The sequence below is a fragment of the Rhinopithecus roxellana genome, chromosome 1 (assembly GCF_007565055.1).
Source record: "Rhinopithecus roxellana isolate Shanxi Qingling chromosome 1, ASM756505v1, whole genome shotgun sequence".
Classification (NCBI taxonomy): domain Eukaryota; kingdom Metazoa; phylum Chordata; class Mammalia; order Primates; family Cercopithecidae; genus Rhinopithecus; species Rhinopithecus roxellana.
This window is the reverse complement of record NC_044549.1, coordinates 181,985,975-182,002,317: the sequence shown is the minus strand read 5'-3', so window position 1 is coordinate 182,002,317 and position 16,343 is coordinate 181,985,975. Positions and strand designations below refer to the sequence as shown.

Sequence of the window (16,343 nt, the reverse complement as noted above, 5' to 3'; positions counted from 1 at the left end):
TCCTAGGTTGCTCTTCCTCCAGGTTTTCTCAGGCCTGATTCCCACATTATTCTCAGCTCACATGACCCCTCTGCCTGCTGAGGCCTGCCCTGACCACCTTTTCTAAAATTTCTAAAACTGGTTGCTGCCGCATCACCTCCCTTGGTTCCTCAGTAGCACTTACAGTTGGAAAGTATATCCTGCCCTTTATTTGTGTGCTGTTGTCCTACTTTCCCCAGAAGACTGGGAGCAGGGGAGGGACAGGTATTATGTGTGGCTTTGAGGCAGAGGAGGGACAGGACTTGGTGCCCCCCATGCCCCACCAAGGACCTCACTGCAAGCTGGTAGAGGGGAGGCCCCATGGGTGGCAGGGACCCCAAACAGACCCTCCAGACCTTGCAACGTAAACCTTGCTCAAGGAGCCATACCTGCTGACTGTCGGACACTGAGGAAGCTAAAAGCAGCAGCTCCCACCATAAATCTTACTATTTCCCACATGCACACAAGGCCAGGAGAATGACTGATCCTTAACCTTAGCTTCATTATAATACTAAAAATCACACCCGGGAGTGGAGATGTAACATGCTTATAAGACATGCGAGCATGAAGAAGCATGTCATCAAACTGTGGAGGTGCTAAAAGTTCCCTGCCTCTACATTCCTAGACATCACTCCTTTCTCACCATGGCCCCTTTACAACTTCCTTTTCAACGCCCTCTGGGGAGTCAGCCAGAAAATTCTCTGTCTCTTATGTTGCCTCCCATATTCCTGGGCATAAGCACTAACAAAGCCTTGTCTGGGAAAACTCTCTTGGCCTTATGACAATTTCTATTGTATTGAGAGGGAACCCACAGTTGGTAACAGCTTGACTGCTGTAACAGAACAATATCTATTAGGTGCTCAATAAATATTTCTTGAATGGATAGAGGAGACCAGGAGCATCTATTTTTAAAATATACTCGCCAACCAAATGTAAGAAGTGAGGTGTCTGGTGTCCCTCCTGTGATTTTAAACTAAGGCTCTGGTGGATTCTTGACTTGTCCACAATCACACAGAAGAACGTGGCAAAAGTAGAACTAGAGTTGTGACTCTGCTGCCGTCATTCTTGCTTCTCCCCAGGTGCCCCAAGGGGCCCTAAATCATCTGAGTCTGCAGGAGAGTGCCCTAGAGAAGAGCTGGACTTGAGTCGTTGGAGCCATTCAAAATCTGCAGTAGTTCTATTTCTTAGATTCTGGCTCCTTCCAAATGCAGCAGCCAGATGCTGGGATGATGGAAAAAGTGAGAGGACAAGAAATGTACTGGGTTGGTGCAAAGAGAAAGGTGGTGCACAGATACTACTTGCCTGAAAGCCCCATTGGAGCCGTAGTATCTCTCCTGGCTGTTGTGAGCCCACATGTGGGCAGGATTGCACCTGCCACCACACAGAGCACAGAGAGAGGAATCCGGGTTAGACCTAGGGGCACAACTGAGACTGAAGAACTCATCTGCGAGAAAGGACAACCAGAGGTCAGAATCAGCCTTCCCTGCCTGTGTTAGCAAGAAAGCCTCAGATTCTGTCCCCAAAATTGCCTAATAAAGACACATTCAGTTATTTGTAACATGTTATTAAAAGCAAGACGTTATGGAATTAAAAAAAAAAAAGGTCCCGGCCAGAGCTAAGTAAACGGGAATTGACTCAAGTTGGACCGAGGGTCTGTGAGCTCACAGAGGTCTACTCCACTGCAGCACAGGGCAGTGGCGTCGAAAGATGGACACAGAGTTTAACAGTGAGGGACAAAAGAGAAGTCCTGGCAGGTGGAACCCGGAGCACATGTTTTCTGGGCTCCGCTACCCTTGCCCTTTTTTACAATGTGTGCCATCACAGCTTCAAGTCCAGGAAGAGTCTAGAGAGGCACAGCTGCCAAGCCCTGTGCTGGGCTCCAGGGCACCACCATAAAGAAATCAGACATAGGCCCTGCCCTCTTGAGAACTTGCGGCCTGTGTGGCGACAGTCAGAACCTAAGTCACTACACAAGTAAATTCATGTTTCCCTCTTTGCTCTAGGAAAAAATTATAGGATTCCAGGAAGCTACAATAAAAGAGCCCCTTGCAGCCTGAGGGGTCAGGGAGAAGCTTTAAGCCAAGACATGAAGAGTGAGTAGGAGTCACCTAAGTGAAGGGAAGAAGGGAAGAGCCCTCCAGACAGGAGAACCAGCATCTGCACTGACCTGTGTTGGTTGGATTCCCTTGAGATTGGGAAAAACAGTTTCATTTAGCAACTCAAACGTTTCTTAACTAGATTGGGTGGGGGCATGGCCCAGAGAGCCTCATGGAGGCCATCAGGACTAAACCATCAAGAGAATGGTGGTGAGTGCAGTGGGGGGCAGGTCCAGACCACATGGGACCTTTTACTGTGATAGGTTTTGTTCTTTATCCTTAGAGAGATGAGAAGTCTCTGAAGGGTTTTAGACAATGCTGGGCCAGGGGCAGTAAGCAGGATATGGTCATATCTGCACTTTGCAAAGATTGACCTGGCAACAGGGTGGATGGAAACCAGAGTGGATGTGGAGTTCGGGTGGCAGGCTCCTGGAGAAGTTCAGGGGAAATGAGGGCAGCTGGGGCTAGAGGAGCACAAAGGGGAGGGAGATGAGTGGAAGGAGGAGAAATCAGCACCCCTGGAGATGGATGGCTGTGTGAAGGATGACAGTCAGGCTTCCCACGGGCACAAGGGGATGGACTGTAGGGTCCTCCACCACTCCAGGTAGTTCTGGAAAAGGAGCAGGCTCGGCAGGGATGGTGCATTCGGTTTTGAAGAGGATGAGCTTAGTGTGCTCTTGAGATATCCATCTAGACATGTCAAATAGGCAGTTCAATACACACATGTCTGGAGGCTAAGGAGAGATTTGTGCTGAGGATAAGAACTTGACAATTATCAACACAAAGATAGATAAAAAGCATTTACCTAGTGCTTATCATGTGCCTAGCTTTGTATGTGTAACACCCTTTGGATGGCCATTGAGGCTGTGGGCATGGATGTGAGTGCTTGGGGATTCCCTTGAGATTGGGAAAAACAGTTTCATTTAGCAACTCAAACGTTTCTTAACTAGATTGGGAAATGGGGACCTTGCGAAAGCAGGAGAAAAACCAAGCCAGTGTGTTTCCATAAAAGCTAGGAGATATAATTCTAGGGCAATATGAGGAAACGCTGCTGAGAGGTCATGGGAGAAGCAGCGGAAGCACATCCTTCCAATGAACAGTATGGAGGCCACTGGTGGCTTGACCAGAATCCTTCCTGTGGAGTGATGCAGAGGAGCCAGGTGGCAGGGAGCTGAGGAGTGAGTGGAAGGGGAGTGGTTCCAACAACACTTTGATCACTCTGGCCTTAAAGAGGAGGAGGGAAGGAAGGCAGGAGCTGCAGGAGAATGTTGGGTGGGTTGAGGGTGGGGGGACTTTTAAAGATGGAAAACATTGGGTGTGTTTACATGTTGAGAGAAATTGTTGGACACACCAGAAGGAGAAGTAATAACTGAGGGTTGAGACCGTGGAAGGCAACATGGGAGTGACCCACACCCAAGCACAGGTAGAGTGATTGGCTGGGGAGGGAGGAGGTGGGGAGGTGCAGCCCCCAGGAGGCCCACAGTCTTGGCAGGGGAATGTTAAGGGAAACCTCTCTGATGGTTTCATTGTCTCCTGCAGGTGCAGGTGAAATGGCTGCTGAGAAAGGTGGTAGATGGTGTTTGTTTAAGGTGTGTGGACAAGTAGGACATTAGGAGAATCACCGGGAATGTGGCATGTGGAGCAGAGAAGTGGTGGGGGCGCTTGTAAATGTTGGGGGCACACCAACAACAGTGCCTGAAGCATTCCGGTGACACGAACTGCTCTGCTGCCCTGTGACGCTCTCCAGCCGTGTTTAGCTGCTCAGGTACAAAAGAGAGCAGGTAATAGGGTTCAGTTAGGGCTGGGATTTTCAGAGAGTTGGGGAAAGCAGAGGAGCAGAAGCCTCTTAGGTAGTGGAGTGAGTGTAGCTGAAATGACGAATTCATCTAAGAGAGATGAGGATGAACATGATAAACAGCACTCCAGGACTTACTGGTGGAAGGTTTCCAATTAAGAAAGCAGCCATTTCAGTTTATATGTGAAAACAACACACTCGTGCGCACCAACGCATCCAGCCCAGTCTTGCTTTGCAAACCCAGGCTTGTTCCCTGAGCCATTTGTGAGACATCAAGAATAGAGCTATTTCCCTGAGATCTGCCCTCTAGGGCAAGGTATTCCCCTCAGAAGCAAAAGGATGAGAAGGAGGAGGACCTGCTCAAGGAGATGCAAGGCTCACCCACAATTTCTGTCAAGCTCTTAAGCCCACCACCCATTTATGGCATTTTCTGCCATTCATCAAACTGAATTTCTCCTTTACCCGGGCACAGGCACAGGGAATGAACTGCCACAACACCTCCCAGAACATACTCACCACATTTACAGGACCCGGTTTGATTGTATATTAAGCCCATGGGGATGTTCCAGCTTGCAGAAGTGCCAACTACAGTGTGGCAGGACTTCCTGCCTCGAAGAGAGTTCCAGGTGACATCAGCATCTGATTTCTTAACCACAGCCATGACGTAATAGCCTAGAAATTGAAATACCAAGATGCAATTTCTTCTCTTTCAGGGAGAGAAGGCAAAGGAGGAGAAAGAATGGACAATCTAGTGAGATCTGGCCAGCCTTCCTGCACCAGGCCATTAAATGCCATCTCTATATGGAGGCAATGGTGGAGCTGGTATTCTCCATTTCCATCCCATCCCACTTCTGGCTGGAAATGTGGAAACTACGCTTCCAATGTTTCCTTGCAGCTGTGTTCTCAGTGTAAATTAGGATGTGTGAAATTTGGAAGGTGGAAGTCACAGAGGTCTTTGCCTTCCCCCTCACCTCTTTTCTGCTAGGAAATAAAGTCCTGGAGATGTTAGGCTTTTCTATCCAGATCTCTAGTATCCCTTCTCCATCCTAGAGGATTAGAAGCTATTATAGCAAATGCAGCAAGCAACAGCCACTATCAATTCTGGCTTCCTATCCCTTGGTCACAGCTACAGGATGTGTCTTGAAATCACTGTAGTAGTAGAGGTCTTGCGGGTAGTAGGTCTCCTAGGGAGTCAGCTCTGTTTCACTGTGGGTGGCAGCCATTCCAGGAACCTAGTGTCCACTTTTTGTTAACATTTAATTTGCTGTATTAAATCCCTTCCTGCTTAAAACAGGGCTTCATTTCTTTACTGACCCCTCAGTGGTGTACCCTGTCTGTCCTTTCAAGCAGACAGCAAGACCATCTCAGAGAAGACTTCGCTGGCAGCAAGTTGCTCTTTCAGGAAAAAAAAAAAAAACCCTATACATTTAAATATATACATATAGTGTTTACTTATATACTATGTATTTATACATATATACATATAAGTATACATATTGATAAATATATACATTATAGATTATATATATATATGTTTGCACACATATTTACATGTATATATTAGTGGAAGGGGTGCCAAGATACTATTCTCACACCTCCAGGGCACTCTGAAAATACATTTTAGAGCTACTGCTGCTAGCCCCTGCCTGTCACTCTCCCTGGGGAGAGGGAATATCTTGAATCCCGCATGTTAGTCTAGTAGAGACCCGTCCCAATAGCTATCATTATTAGGTACTGAGCCAAACAGACTAACACTACTGCTCCCTAGCTATGTCTACATAAATGCACCCACATATATTTACATACACTGTACTTTTTCAATAGAATCTTGCTATGTATTATTTTCTCCTTTTTTGAGACAGAGTCTTGCTGCATTATTTTCTGTGAGTTGCTTTATTCCTCCTCAATAATATATTGTGGACACTTGTTTGATTCAGTAGTGCTAGATATGGCTCCATCATTCTGTAATTTGGCTGCATCTAACTTATATCTTATTATATATGGATGTATTTTATCTATACTGGGAGGTATTTTTATTGTGGCCCATTTTCCCCTATTAAAAACCATTTATTTCTATAAATTTTTGGAATTACGAGTATGCACTTAGTCAAGATTTTCTGTTGAATATAAGTTCAAAAGAAAGCTTTAATGAGTTATTTTTTAACGTTAAGTCTCTGATTTTCTAGGTTTACAATAATCTTTTCTTTTCTTTTTTGAGACGGAGTCTCGCTCTGTCGCCCGGGCTGGAGTGCAGTGGCCAGATCTCAGCTCATTGCAAGCTCCGCCTCCCGGGTTCACGCCATTCTCCTGCCTCAGCCTCCTGAGTAGCTGGGACTACAGGCGCCCGCCACCTCGCCCGGCTAGTTTTTTGTATTTTTTTAGTAGAGACGGGGTTTCACCATGTTAGCCAGGATAGTCTCGATCTCCTGACCTTGTGATCCACCCGTCTCGGCCTCCCAAAGTGCTGGGATTACAGGCTTGAGCCACCGCGCCCAGTCAATCTTTTCTAATAATGACAATTTAATCTCTCTTCTCTTTCCCAATATTTGAAAAACCCAACTCTTTTCCTTATCTTACTGCATTTGCTTCCAATCTAACGCTGAATATCTTTGGTGGGAGTGGGCATTCTTGCCTTGCTCCTGATTCTAATGAGAATACCATGAATATTTTATTTAGTCCAGTCCCAATATTATATAACTGAACTGTGCTTGATTTGAATCATAAATTCTTAGAATTAGAAGATAATGTGGCTCACCACTCCCCGCTTCCCACACGTACACACTCTTTCTCCGTGCTGTAAATCAGTTCTCTACAAATTCAAACTTGGAGGCCAGGCGTGGTGGCTCAAGCCTGTAATCCCAGCACTTTGGGAGGCCGAGACGGGCGGATCACGAGGTCAGGAGATCGAGACCATCCTGGCTAACACGGTGAAACCCCGTCTCTACTAAAAATACAAAAACTAGCCGGGCGAGGTGGCGGGCGCCTGTAGTCCCAGCTACTTGGGAGGCTGAGGCAGGAGAACGGCGTAAACCCAGGAGGCAGAGCTTGCAGTGAGCTGAGATCTGGCCACTGCACTCCAGTCCTGGGCGACAGAGCGAGACTCCGCCTCAAAAAAAAAAAAAAAAAAAAATTCAAACTTGGAGAAGTTGGGTGTCAACATGGCAGGTGGAAGGTCTGTCTTGTCCTTCCTAAGTGACCTCAGACATGTCCTTGCCATCTAGGAGCCTAAATTTTTCTTCAGTTAAATGGTGGCAGTGGAACCCCTCCTGGAGTAACTGGCGGGGGTCAGAGGTGCAGATATGAGCATAGGCACATCAGGAACGGGAAGGGCAGGTTAGGGAGGTGGCTTTCCAGCAGTGCTGCTAGTGCAGAAGCAGGACTGGAGGCCCCTCCCAGTGAAGCAGGTTCTCCTGAGGCCATGGCAAGCCCTTGCCTACCACACTGCGGTCCATGACACCAGTCTGGTAGCCAAATTCTGTCATAGTGCCTTCCTTCAATGCCACTATTTCTGTACCTATGGGATTCGTTATTGTCATCCATCTTTCCATGCGTGTGTGTGTGACTCTGAAGTTAACTCTCCCCCTCTCTACTCAGATGGCACCTTCTCCGTCACAGTCAGCCACTCTGCCAGTGTCTAAACCATCCTTTAAGCATGCTTGTTGATCTACATTTGTGTATGATTGCAGTTTCTGAAAATGTCAACTACTTTTGAAGCAGTTAGGGTTGTTTCTGATGATAAACGATCAGAATAGAATACATAGCAGATAGAAGGTTGTTTGCTGGACTTTAGGATTAGGGATGAAGACACAATTTAGAGAAGACTTCTTAGCCATGACAGCAGAGAGAGATGAGGTACAGCATATCCCCGGGCTGGGGTCCTGCCACACAGGAAGGGGAGCTGCTGCAGGTAAGCAGGGAAGTGATGCCTCAACTTTGCACTCCAGTGGCCTTTGTGCAGGGTGGGCCGTGCAGGGTCCTATTACCCAGTGCTCAGCAGGGGACAGAGACCACAGCTCCTTGTGCTGTGATGCTCCAAACTCCTCACCTTCCTCAGCTCTCCTGCCTCAGAAGAAACTCTAAACCCAAGTATGCACTTGGGTTTCACCTCAGGATTCTCTATCACAGCAGTTTTCAAACCATATAACGTGCATTAAATTTGTTAAAACATAGGTTGCTAGCCCCGGCCTCAGAGCTTCTGACTCAGGCCTAGAATGGAGCCCCAGAATTTTCCTTCCCAACAAACTCCCAGTTGATGCTGATGCTATTGGTCCAGAGTCCACATCTGAGAACCACTGCTCTATCCACTTTCCAGGAGTATATACTAGAGACAGACCCTCTCTGCTTATCTGGAGACACGAAACGGAGGAACTTGCCCCCTAGTGGTGGTCTTCTACTCTAAAGACTGATCAGCTCCCCTGCGATCAAGCTCCAGCTGGCTAAAAGCTGAAAGGTGGATTTTATTTTCCTCCTCATCTTCATCAGCAGCATCTGTGAATCTCCTTCTCTCATGAGGTCTCTACTTAGCCCAGAAATGCCAGGAACGGGCCCTGGTGTGGACCTTCACACAGAGATGGGCAGGCGGCGTGTGCTCAGGCGCAGTGTGGTGTTAGGGCGAAGGGCCGGGGTTTCCAGTCATTCCGCCTCTTCTCAAACCCAGGTGCAGCGACCTCCTGGCTGTGTGGCCCTGGGCAAGTTGCACAGTCCCTGAGCCCCAGACTCCAGCTCCATAACATGCGACAACAATGCCCACATACTCCAGGGTTGCTGAGAAGAGGGAACGGGAATAGTGCAAACAGGAGTCCTTTGCCAAGTATAAAGTACCCTGCAAATAGTATTATTACAGCCCCAGGATAGGTTTGCATCTTAACGATTAACTGTGAATTTTTTTCCACCTCCAGTCATTTTTATTTGTCTTCAAGCTTTCCTCTCCCCAACAATGGGCCTTTACCTTTGAGCCAGTGTTACTGATGCTAACTCACCTTCCATGGGGAAATTCACACACTTAGACCTAAACTGCTCTGAAAAGAAAAAGAAAAACAATCGAGGTACACAACATCAAACCCTCACATACTCCATCCAAAGTCAGGAGCTTCTCAATCTCAATAGTCAATAATAAAATGAGCAAGGTATCATTGGGTATCAGTGGGTTAAGTTTCTGCAATCCCATTTTACCCTCTTCTGCTCTTTCCTATTTAAACATAGGTTACATCCCAAAATCTCCCCGGTACTCTGGCAGATGCAGGGAAAGAAAGTGGAGGTGCTCATTGAAGGCGAAGACAGGGAGAGGCCATATCCCTTTGCATTCACAGTGTAATAAGTCATCCTGATGTCTTTCTTCCCTTCAGAGTCTTAGACTGTAGTAGGCAATCATTATTCTTGCTATACGGGAGGGAAAGAACCCAGTCCATGGAGTTGGAAAGATCTGGATTCAGTCTTTATTCTACAATGGAAACATTACTCATCCTTTTTTTTTTTTTTTTTTTTTTTTTTGAGATAGAGTTTCGCTGTTGTTGCCCAGGCTGGAGTGCAATGGCACGATCTTGGCTCACTGCAACCTCCATCTCCCAGTTTCAAGCGATTCTCCTGCCTCAGCCTCCTAAGTAGCTGGGATTACAGGCGCCCGGCTAATTTTTGTATTTTTAGTAGAGACAGGGCTTCGCCATGTTGGCCAGGCTGGTCTTGAACTCCTGACCTCATGTGATCCACCCACCTCGGCCTCCTGAAGTGCTGGGATTACAGGTGTGAGCCACTACGCCTGGCCCATCACTTATCTTTTCTAAGCCTCAGTTTTTACAGCTATAAAATGGAGATACCACTATTTACCTCACAGAGTTGTTTTGTTTTGAAAGATAATGTAGCAGATGAGGTGTAATCAATGATATCAGGGAAACCCTCTTTTACGCTGGCTTCATTTTTCCATGTGAATGGATCCCCGCTAAAGAACATGACCTTTCAGCCCCACCTTCTCAACCACCCAGTGCATCTGGGTGAAGGATCATGAGCACATGTGGCTCAGCCCCTTCTTTCTTTCTTGAAGACAATAGGGAGAGGGTTGTTTAGGTCTTCTTACCTATGACAAAACGTGTTTCCCTTTGCCTTTTGTCATGGCATAAGCCATCAGACCCATTTTCCTGAACTAGTGGGCAAGTTTAAGGTAAGGGTAACTTGCAGCCCCATGCCAGCTCTACATCACACACTCCAGTATCACTGTCTCACAAATAAAGGTGTTATTTTGATCTCTTTCTGCCTAATTCCTCTGTCTATATCTTAATTGGTTCTGGCTCCAGGAGAGGGTTTTTTTTTTCTACTAGCCCCCTACACTCCAACAATAGTTATTATCTCAACACTTAACTAAGTTATTTCCTCATCTTTCTATGCCCACAGTCCAGGGGATCTGTGGACAGAAAAAAATGCAGAAGGACACTTCCCTCCACTTACTGTAGTTCTCTTCCAGGACAGGCACCAGCCCATATTTGCCTGCTATGTAGATGAATCCTGCATCCAAGCTCATGGCATCACCTTCTCCTTTCTGAAGTTAAGAAACAAATCAATAGTACCAATAGCACAATAGCTGTCTCCTGGGCCTCCAACCCTCAGAGGTTCCCATTTCATTGGCTTCATGTAAACGTCCTTGTGATTAACCAATTGTGGATCACTCAAAGCTTCTGCCATGTAAACACAAGGTTTAAAAAACTGGACATGCTCTTCGCCTATTGACCTGGGAACAAGTTCCAACCCAGGTCATGCCTCCTGGACTTCTCTGTGTCTTCTGATGATACCCACGCTGAGTCCTGGACATGACCTCACCACTCCTTCTTTGTGACCATAGTCACTCAACTCAATGATTAACATGGCCAGACTCAGGGAATGCATTTAATCTGTGTCTATGGGACATGTTTCTTCCAGATAATGGTGTTCAAATCTGTTCCCATAATCCCACTAGCACCGTACTGAGTGCCCTGGCACAACAAAGATGTTCAATAAATAATTCATTTCTCTAGATAATACACTAATAATTCACTTATTGTTTTAATCAATTAATTTTTCTAATAGAGCAAAAAATGTATACTTACAGATAAGGTCACCAAGATAAAAACATACACATACATGCTCTTTGCTTTTGACCTTTTCACTACCCTTCTAGAAATCTAAAAACAGTGACTACAGCAGCAAAAACTTACCAAGCCTTATTATGTGCCAGGCTCCTTTCTAAACACTTCACAGTGATTACCTCATGTATTCCTCACAAACTTCAATAAGCTAGGTACTAGAATTTCCCCTCTTTTATAAATGAAAACAGAGAAGTTAAGTTTGTCCAATCAACAGCCACTATGACTTAAACCTAGGCAATTTAATTCCTTGTAACCACTATTGCAGATGGCCTCCAAGTTCTGTCTATCCCAAAGCACGTATTCCTCAATACTATGCTATATACATTTTTTCATCCGTAAGTTGGGTAAAAATTATACCCCATAGGTTTATCATGAAGACTAAATGAGTAATACAGGTTAAGAGCTTATAAACATGCTTGGCACACAGTAACTCCAGAAAAATTAGTTATCATTAATATTAAAGATATACTCAGAAATATAGGCAATTATAGATACAAAGATTTTTCAACCCCACATTGTCTATAATAGCAAAGGATTTGGAAATAACTCAAACATAAACTCTGAGAAATTGGTTAAATGGAGGCCAACATACTTGGTGGAATATTACATAGCCATTATTTAAATGAGTGTTTCATTATTTAAGAAAATATACCAACTGTCGGCCAGGCACGGTGGCTCGCACCTGTAATCCCAGCACTTTGGGAGGCCAAGATGGGCGGATCACGAGGTCAGGAGATCAAGACCATCCTGGCTAACGTGGTGAAACTCTGTCTCTACTAAAAATACAAAAAAATTAGCCGGGCATGGTGGCAGGTGCCTGTAGTCTCAGCTACTTGGGAGGCTGAGGCAGGAAAATGGTGTGAACCCGGGAGCTTGCAGAGAGCTGAGATCACGCCACTGCACTCCAGCCTAGGCGACAGAACGAGACTATCTCAAAAAAAGAACATATACCAACTGTCCTCGGGATTTTGAATAATAATAACAGCTAACACTTACTTACTGCTTATTATGTGCCAGGTAGTGTTATAAGTACTCAGAGTTACTTAATCCTTACAACTGACACATTTAGGAGACTACATAACCATCAAGATCTTAATCTTATGAATTGGTCCTAGGAAAGTTTACCAAGATGAGGGTCTTCTCAAGTAAAACAAAACAAAACGAAATGGTTGCATAGCCTTCTGAGTTTGTCAAATTTTCATTCTTTTATTTATAAATCTATTTTTTCTAATCACAAAAGTAGTTCTGCTCCTAAAGTTAGTAACAATACAATGTCATCGCTCAGAGATCATAATAGATAAAATAAATAAAATCATTCACAACTTCATCACTCAGAGATCATGTGATGATGATCTGAGTGACGAAGTTGTGAAAGATTTTATTTTTACTTACTGATTTTTTGAGAGACAGGGTCTTGCTCTGTCACCCAGGCTAGAGTGCAATGGTGTGACCATGGCTCACTGCAGCCCTATTTTTATTTATTATAATATTTTATAATCAGAAAAAATAAACTTACAATTAAAGGATTGAAAGGTTGATCTGCTTTCACAATTCACAGTAGCCTGACCATAGCCCGGAATGTCACCCTACTTCCTGGGGCTCCTAGGCAAGACACTCCCCTGAGCTTCCTGGACTCCAGAGCTGAGCCCCACAGGAGTCCAGCTCTTGGGCTGGCTCTGAGTTTCTGCCCTGCCCAGAGTTGGAGGGGCCTGTGGGGTGGGTGGGAGGCAGCACACAACAGGCATCCTTATCCTGGAGACTGAAGAAGAGGCATTTGGGAAGGAGATTTTCAATGCCAGATTTGGCAGAAGTGCTGTGTGTCTGAGTGTCTGAACCCAGCCTTAAGAGCAGGGCCCTCCAACCGTGATGGCAGTGTTGCAGTCCTCTGGGGTCTCCTCCATGGTGCACGCCAAGGCACCACCACTCATAGCACTCTACTCAACACACTTGGCCCTCTCATGGTGGCCCACTGCACACCACTGCACCCTCGGGCAGTCTTCCGCATCTAGGCCGGGTGGAGGGATCCAAAGGAAGCCCCAGGTGGGTCTGGGAGGTTAGTGCTGCAGAGTGGCTGTCCAATGAGGCCCTCACTGGCAGCAGCAGAGCTGACATGTCTCATTCCCATGACACTGCTAATTCCTGCTGTCACCCTCCAGGAGAAATGGGGGAACTCAGTTCTCAGAAAAATCAGTGAAGACAGAGCTTCCTCCTGCTCCTAACCTCAGCTCCTCAGGCATTACCTCCCCAGGGAGGCCTCTCTGAGCACCAGCCCAGCTCAGGGCCTTCTGGGGTTTTCTCTTGCAAGACTGGGCTCCCCATCCAAGAAGCATGCCCCACATAGCAGTCACGAGTTCTGTTCCAGGTGGGCCTGATTGCACTCCCCTCACCCATTATCTTTGCTCACCACTATATGCCCACATCTAACACAATGGCTGCCCTTCTGTAGATACAAATACTTACTGGTTGGCAAATGGAGGGCAAAGCTAGAAGAAGGAAGGAAGGAAGAAATAAACCATGGAGATCCATTGGATGACCAGACCAGAAACCTCTGGATGGTGGTAGTGGCCACATTCCCACTTCAGTTTAGGATGGATTATTTTTATACTCCATGTCGAATAGACCCGCCCTGGGTGGGATGACCCCAGCTAATATAAAGGAAGCAGGGCCATCATGACTTCCAGTTGTCTAGAATATGAAGACCGTTAAAGCCCTTTTCTAATCACAGAAAACCCCCTCATTAACCCAGTGCAGTTAGTAGCTCCCTTGGGCTCTGCAGGCCAATAGGCTTTAGGTGAGGCTTGCAGGCACCTGGAAAGCCTCCCATTAGGGCCCCACCCCGCCCTGCTGCCCAAGCTGGCCAGGTCCCTCCCGGGACCTTACATACCTCTTTTTGGATCCTGAGTCGCAGAAAAATACTCATATCCCAGGTATAGCTTGGCATCCATGTTAGGTGGTGGCTGCTAGCACGTTGTTACCTCTCAGCAGGACCCTTAAAAACCCATGAGCAGCATCAGTAAACAGCAGGTCTGTCTGGAGAGGAGAGCCAAAGAGCTGAAATCCCGATGACTTGTCTTTTCCAAAATGTTCCTGTTCAAAGGACAAAAGAGATGATGAGGGAGGGAAGATGACATAGAGATAAAGGTAAAACAAACCCCAAAACAGACAAGGGAAACAGAAAGCAAGATATGAGTGCCTGAGGGTGAAGACAGTGGCCAAGGTCCCCAGCATCCCTGGCTCATGGTGAGGGAAAGCTCTCCTCAAATCCCAACTTGTCTGCCTGAGTGTGGCCTCAGGGAAACTGCCAGGGGCCACCCCCCAGATCCATCCCTCTCCACTGTGGGCTGTGGCTCTGTGTTCCCATGGGACAGTCAGTGAAGGCTGCCTTACCCTCAGGCCATCTGATCACCCTAAGCGTCCGTGGTAGTCTCCATCCTGAAGAGGCTGGTGAGCTAGCACCGTGGGCTGCGATCAGGCTTCCTGAGCTCCTCTTCTCCCCACACCAAGCCTGCCACTGAAGGACCAGCTGTGGGACATCAAATGGTCTCTTCCCTCCTTTCTGGTCTCCAAAAACCAAAGGGATCTTTGCCTATGACTCCGGTTGACTGGCCCAGAGCCACTCCTGACATAGCTCACAGCAGCACCTACCCACGCACTCTTTCAAATGATTGGCTGGTGTTTGCTTTTGCAGCAACTCTACATGAAATGTCACCTGCTGCCCTCCCTGACAACCCCCACCTCCCACCTCCTTAGGGTACACACAGTTACTCCCCAGGGCCCAGGAACTTTCCCAGATACCCCCTGCAAATCAGTCCCTTTGTCCTCCACAAAGGACACCCTCCATATTCATGAGGTAGTGCGATCCATCGGGTAAGAATCCATACTTGTGTGCCTCCCACACTCATCTGTGAATGACTCAAGACAAGTCTTTGCCTAGTTCATCTCTGAATCCCCCAGCGCTAAGGAGAGAGCATTGGCAGAGGTGTCAGGAGGGCAGGATCACATGCCATGGGATGATGAAGAGCACTTTGTGGAGTAAGAGGGGCATGTGAGCTCATCCTGAGGACCCGTTTAGAAGGAAAAATAATTAAATGGGACAAGAAGAACTTCTGCAGAGAGTGTTTAGTCCACCAGGTTCATGGTTCCAGATGAGGTTTTATGCCTCTGCTGTCTATAATACATACAGACTGAGCGATTTGTCAGTGAAGAGGATCACGTGTGGCATGGCTTCCACTGTACCCTGAACACACCAGGAGTTCCAGAGTGACAAGAAGTCAAGGATGTTAACCTCCCTCCAAATCCAAGCAGGGAGCACTAAGCCAGAGGGGAGGATGGCAGGTGGAGATACCTGGGCCTGGTTGAGAAGCTCCCAGATCAAGTCCTCCTTGCCACCCACACTTCGGGCCATGACAGCATGAGAAGGGACCCAGACCAAATGGCAGTGCTTGTATCCATCTACCGGCTTCCAGGTGCTGTTCAGGCAAAGCAGCGCATACTGGTCCCTGTCGGCCTTGTTTGCCAGATTGTCTGGGGAGGGAAAGCCCAGGTGAGCATAACACCGGAAAGCCATGAGCTGTAGTTAGGATGACCCATGCCCCTCAACGAACCATCAAATATGTGGCCTGAAGAGGACTGAGAGACAATTTTTTTTCCAAAAACATTTTATACAGGTAAGGACTAGAGGCCTCGGGAGTGAAACAGCTGGTTCACAATCTGACTGCAGGTAGACACAGGGCTGGGAGGTGTGCCTGGCCCAGGGCAACTGCCCCAGTTCTCTGTGGCTCTGCTAATAGGAATGGTGACAGCAAATGTGTACTGTGCACTCATAGCTCATCAAAGACTTGCCGAAGGCTCTCCAAGCTCTGTTGCATTTAATCCTCACAACAACTTGGAGAGGCCAGTAATATGATTATCCCATTCTACAGATGAGGAAACTGAGACTCATGGACTTAAGGTAACTAGTCTGGGGCTGATGCATTACCATGCCAGGACAGCCTAGGTCCCCCACTAAAGGGGCCACATTCCCTTTGATGCAGAGACTGCTGGGGAAAGGTGAGAGGGTTGAGAGATGGAAGTAGGTCTAGGGGCAGTCAGGGTAACCTGCAGGTACAAAGACGAACCAGAAAGACCCTATGAGGAAAACAGGCTCTTTGATTCCATTGTCTAGGTATTGGAAAGTGTTGTGGGTTCAATAAATTCGTATATTGAAGTCCTAATCCACATTACCTCAGAAGGTGATCTTATTTGGAAATAGGGTCCTTGAAAATGTAATTAGTTAAGATGCGGTCACACTGGGTTAGTGTGGACCCCTAATCCAATACGACT

At 46.8% G+C, this 16,343-nt stretch overlaps 1 pseudogene; it reads right to left on the bottom strand.

Annotated features, from left to right (window-relative positions):
• Nucleotides 1-1,077: 1,077 nt before the first annotated feature.
• Nucleotides 1,078-16,343, bottom strand: part of LOC104675058 — a 32,967-nt pseudogene continuing 17,701 nt past the window's right edge.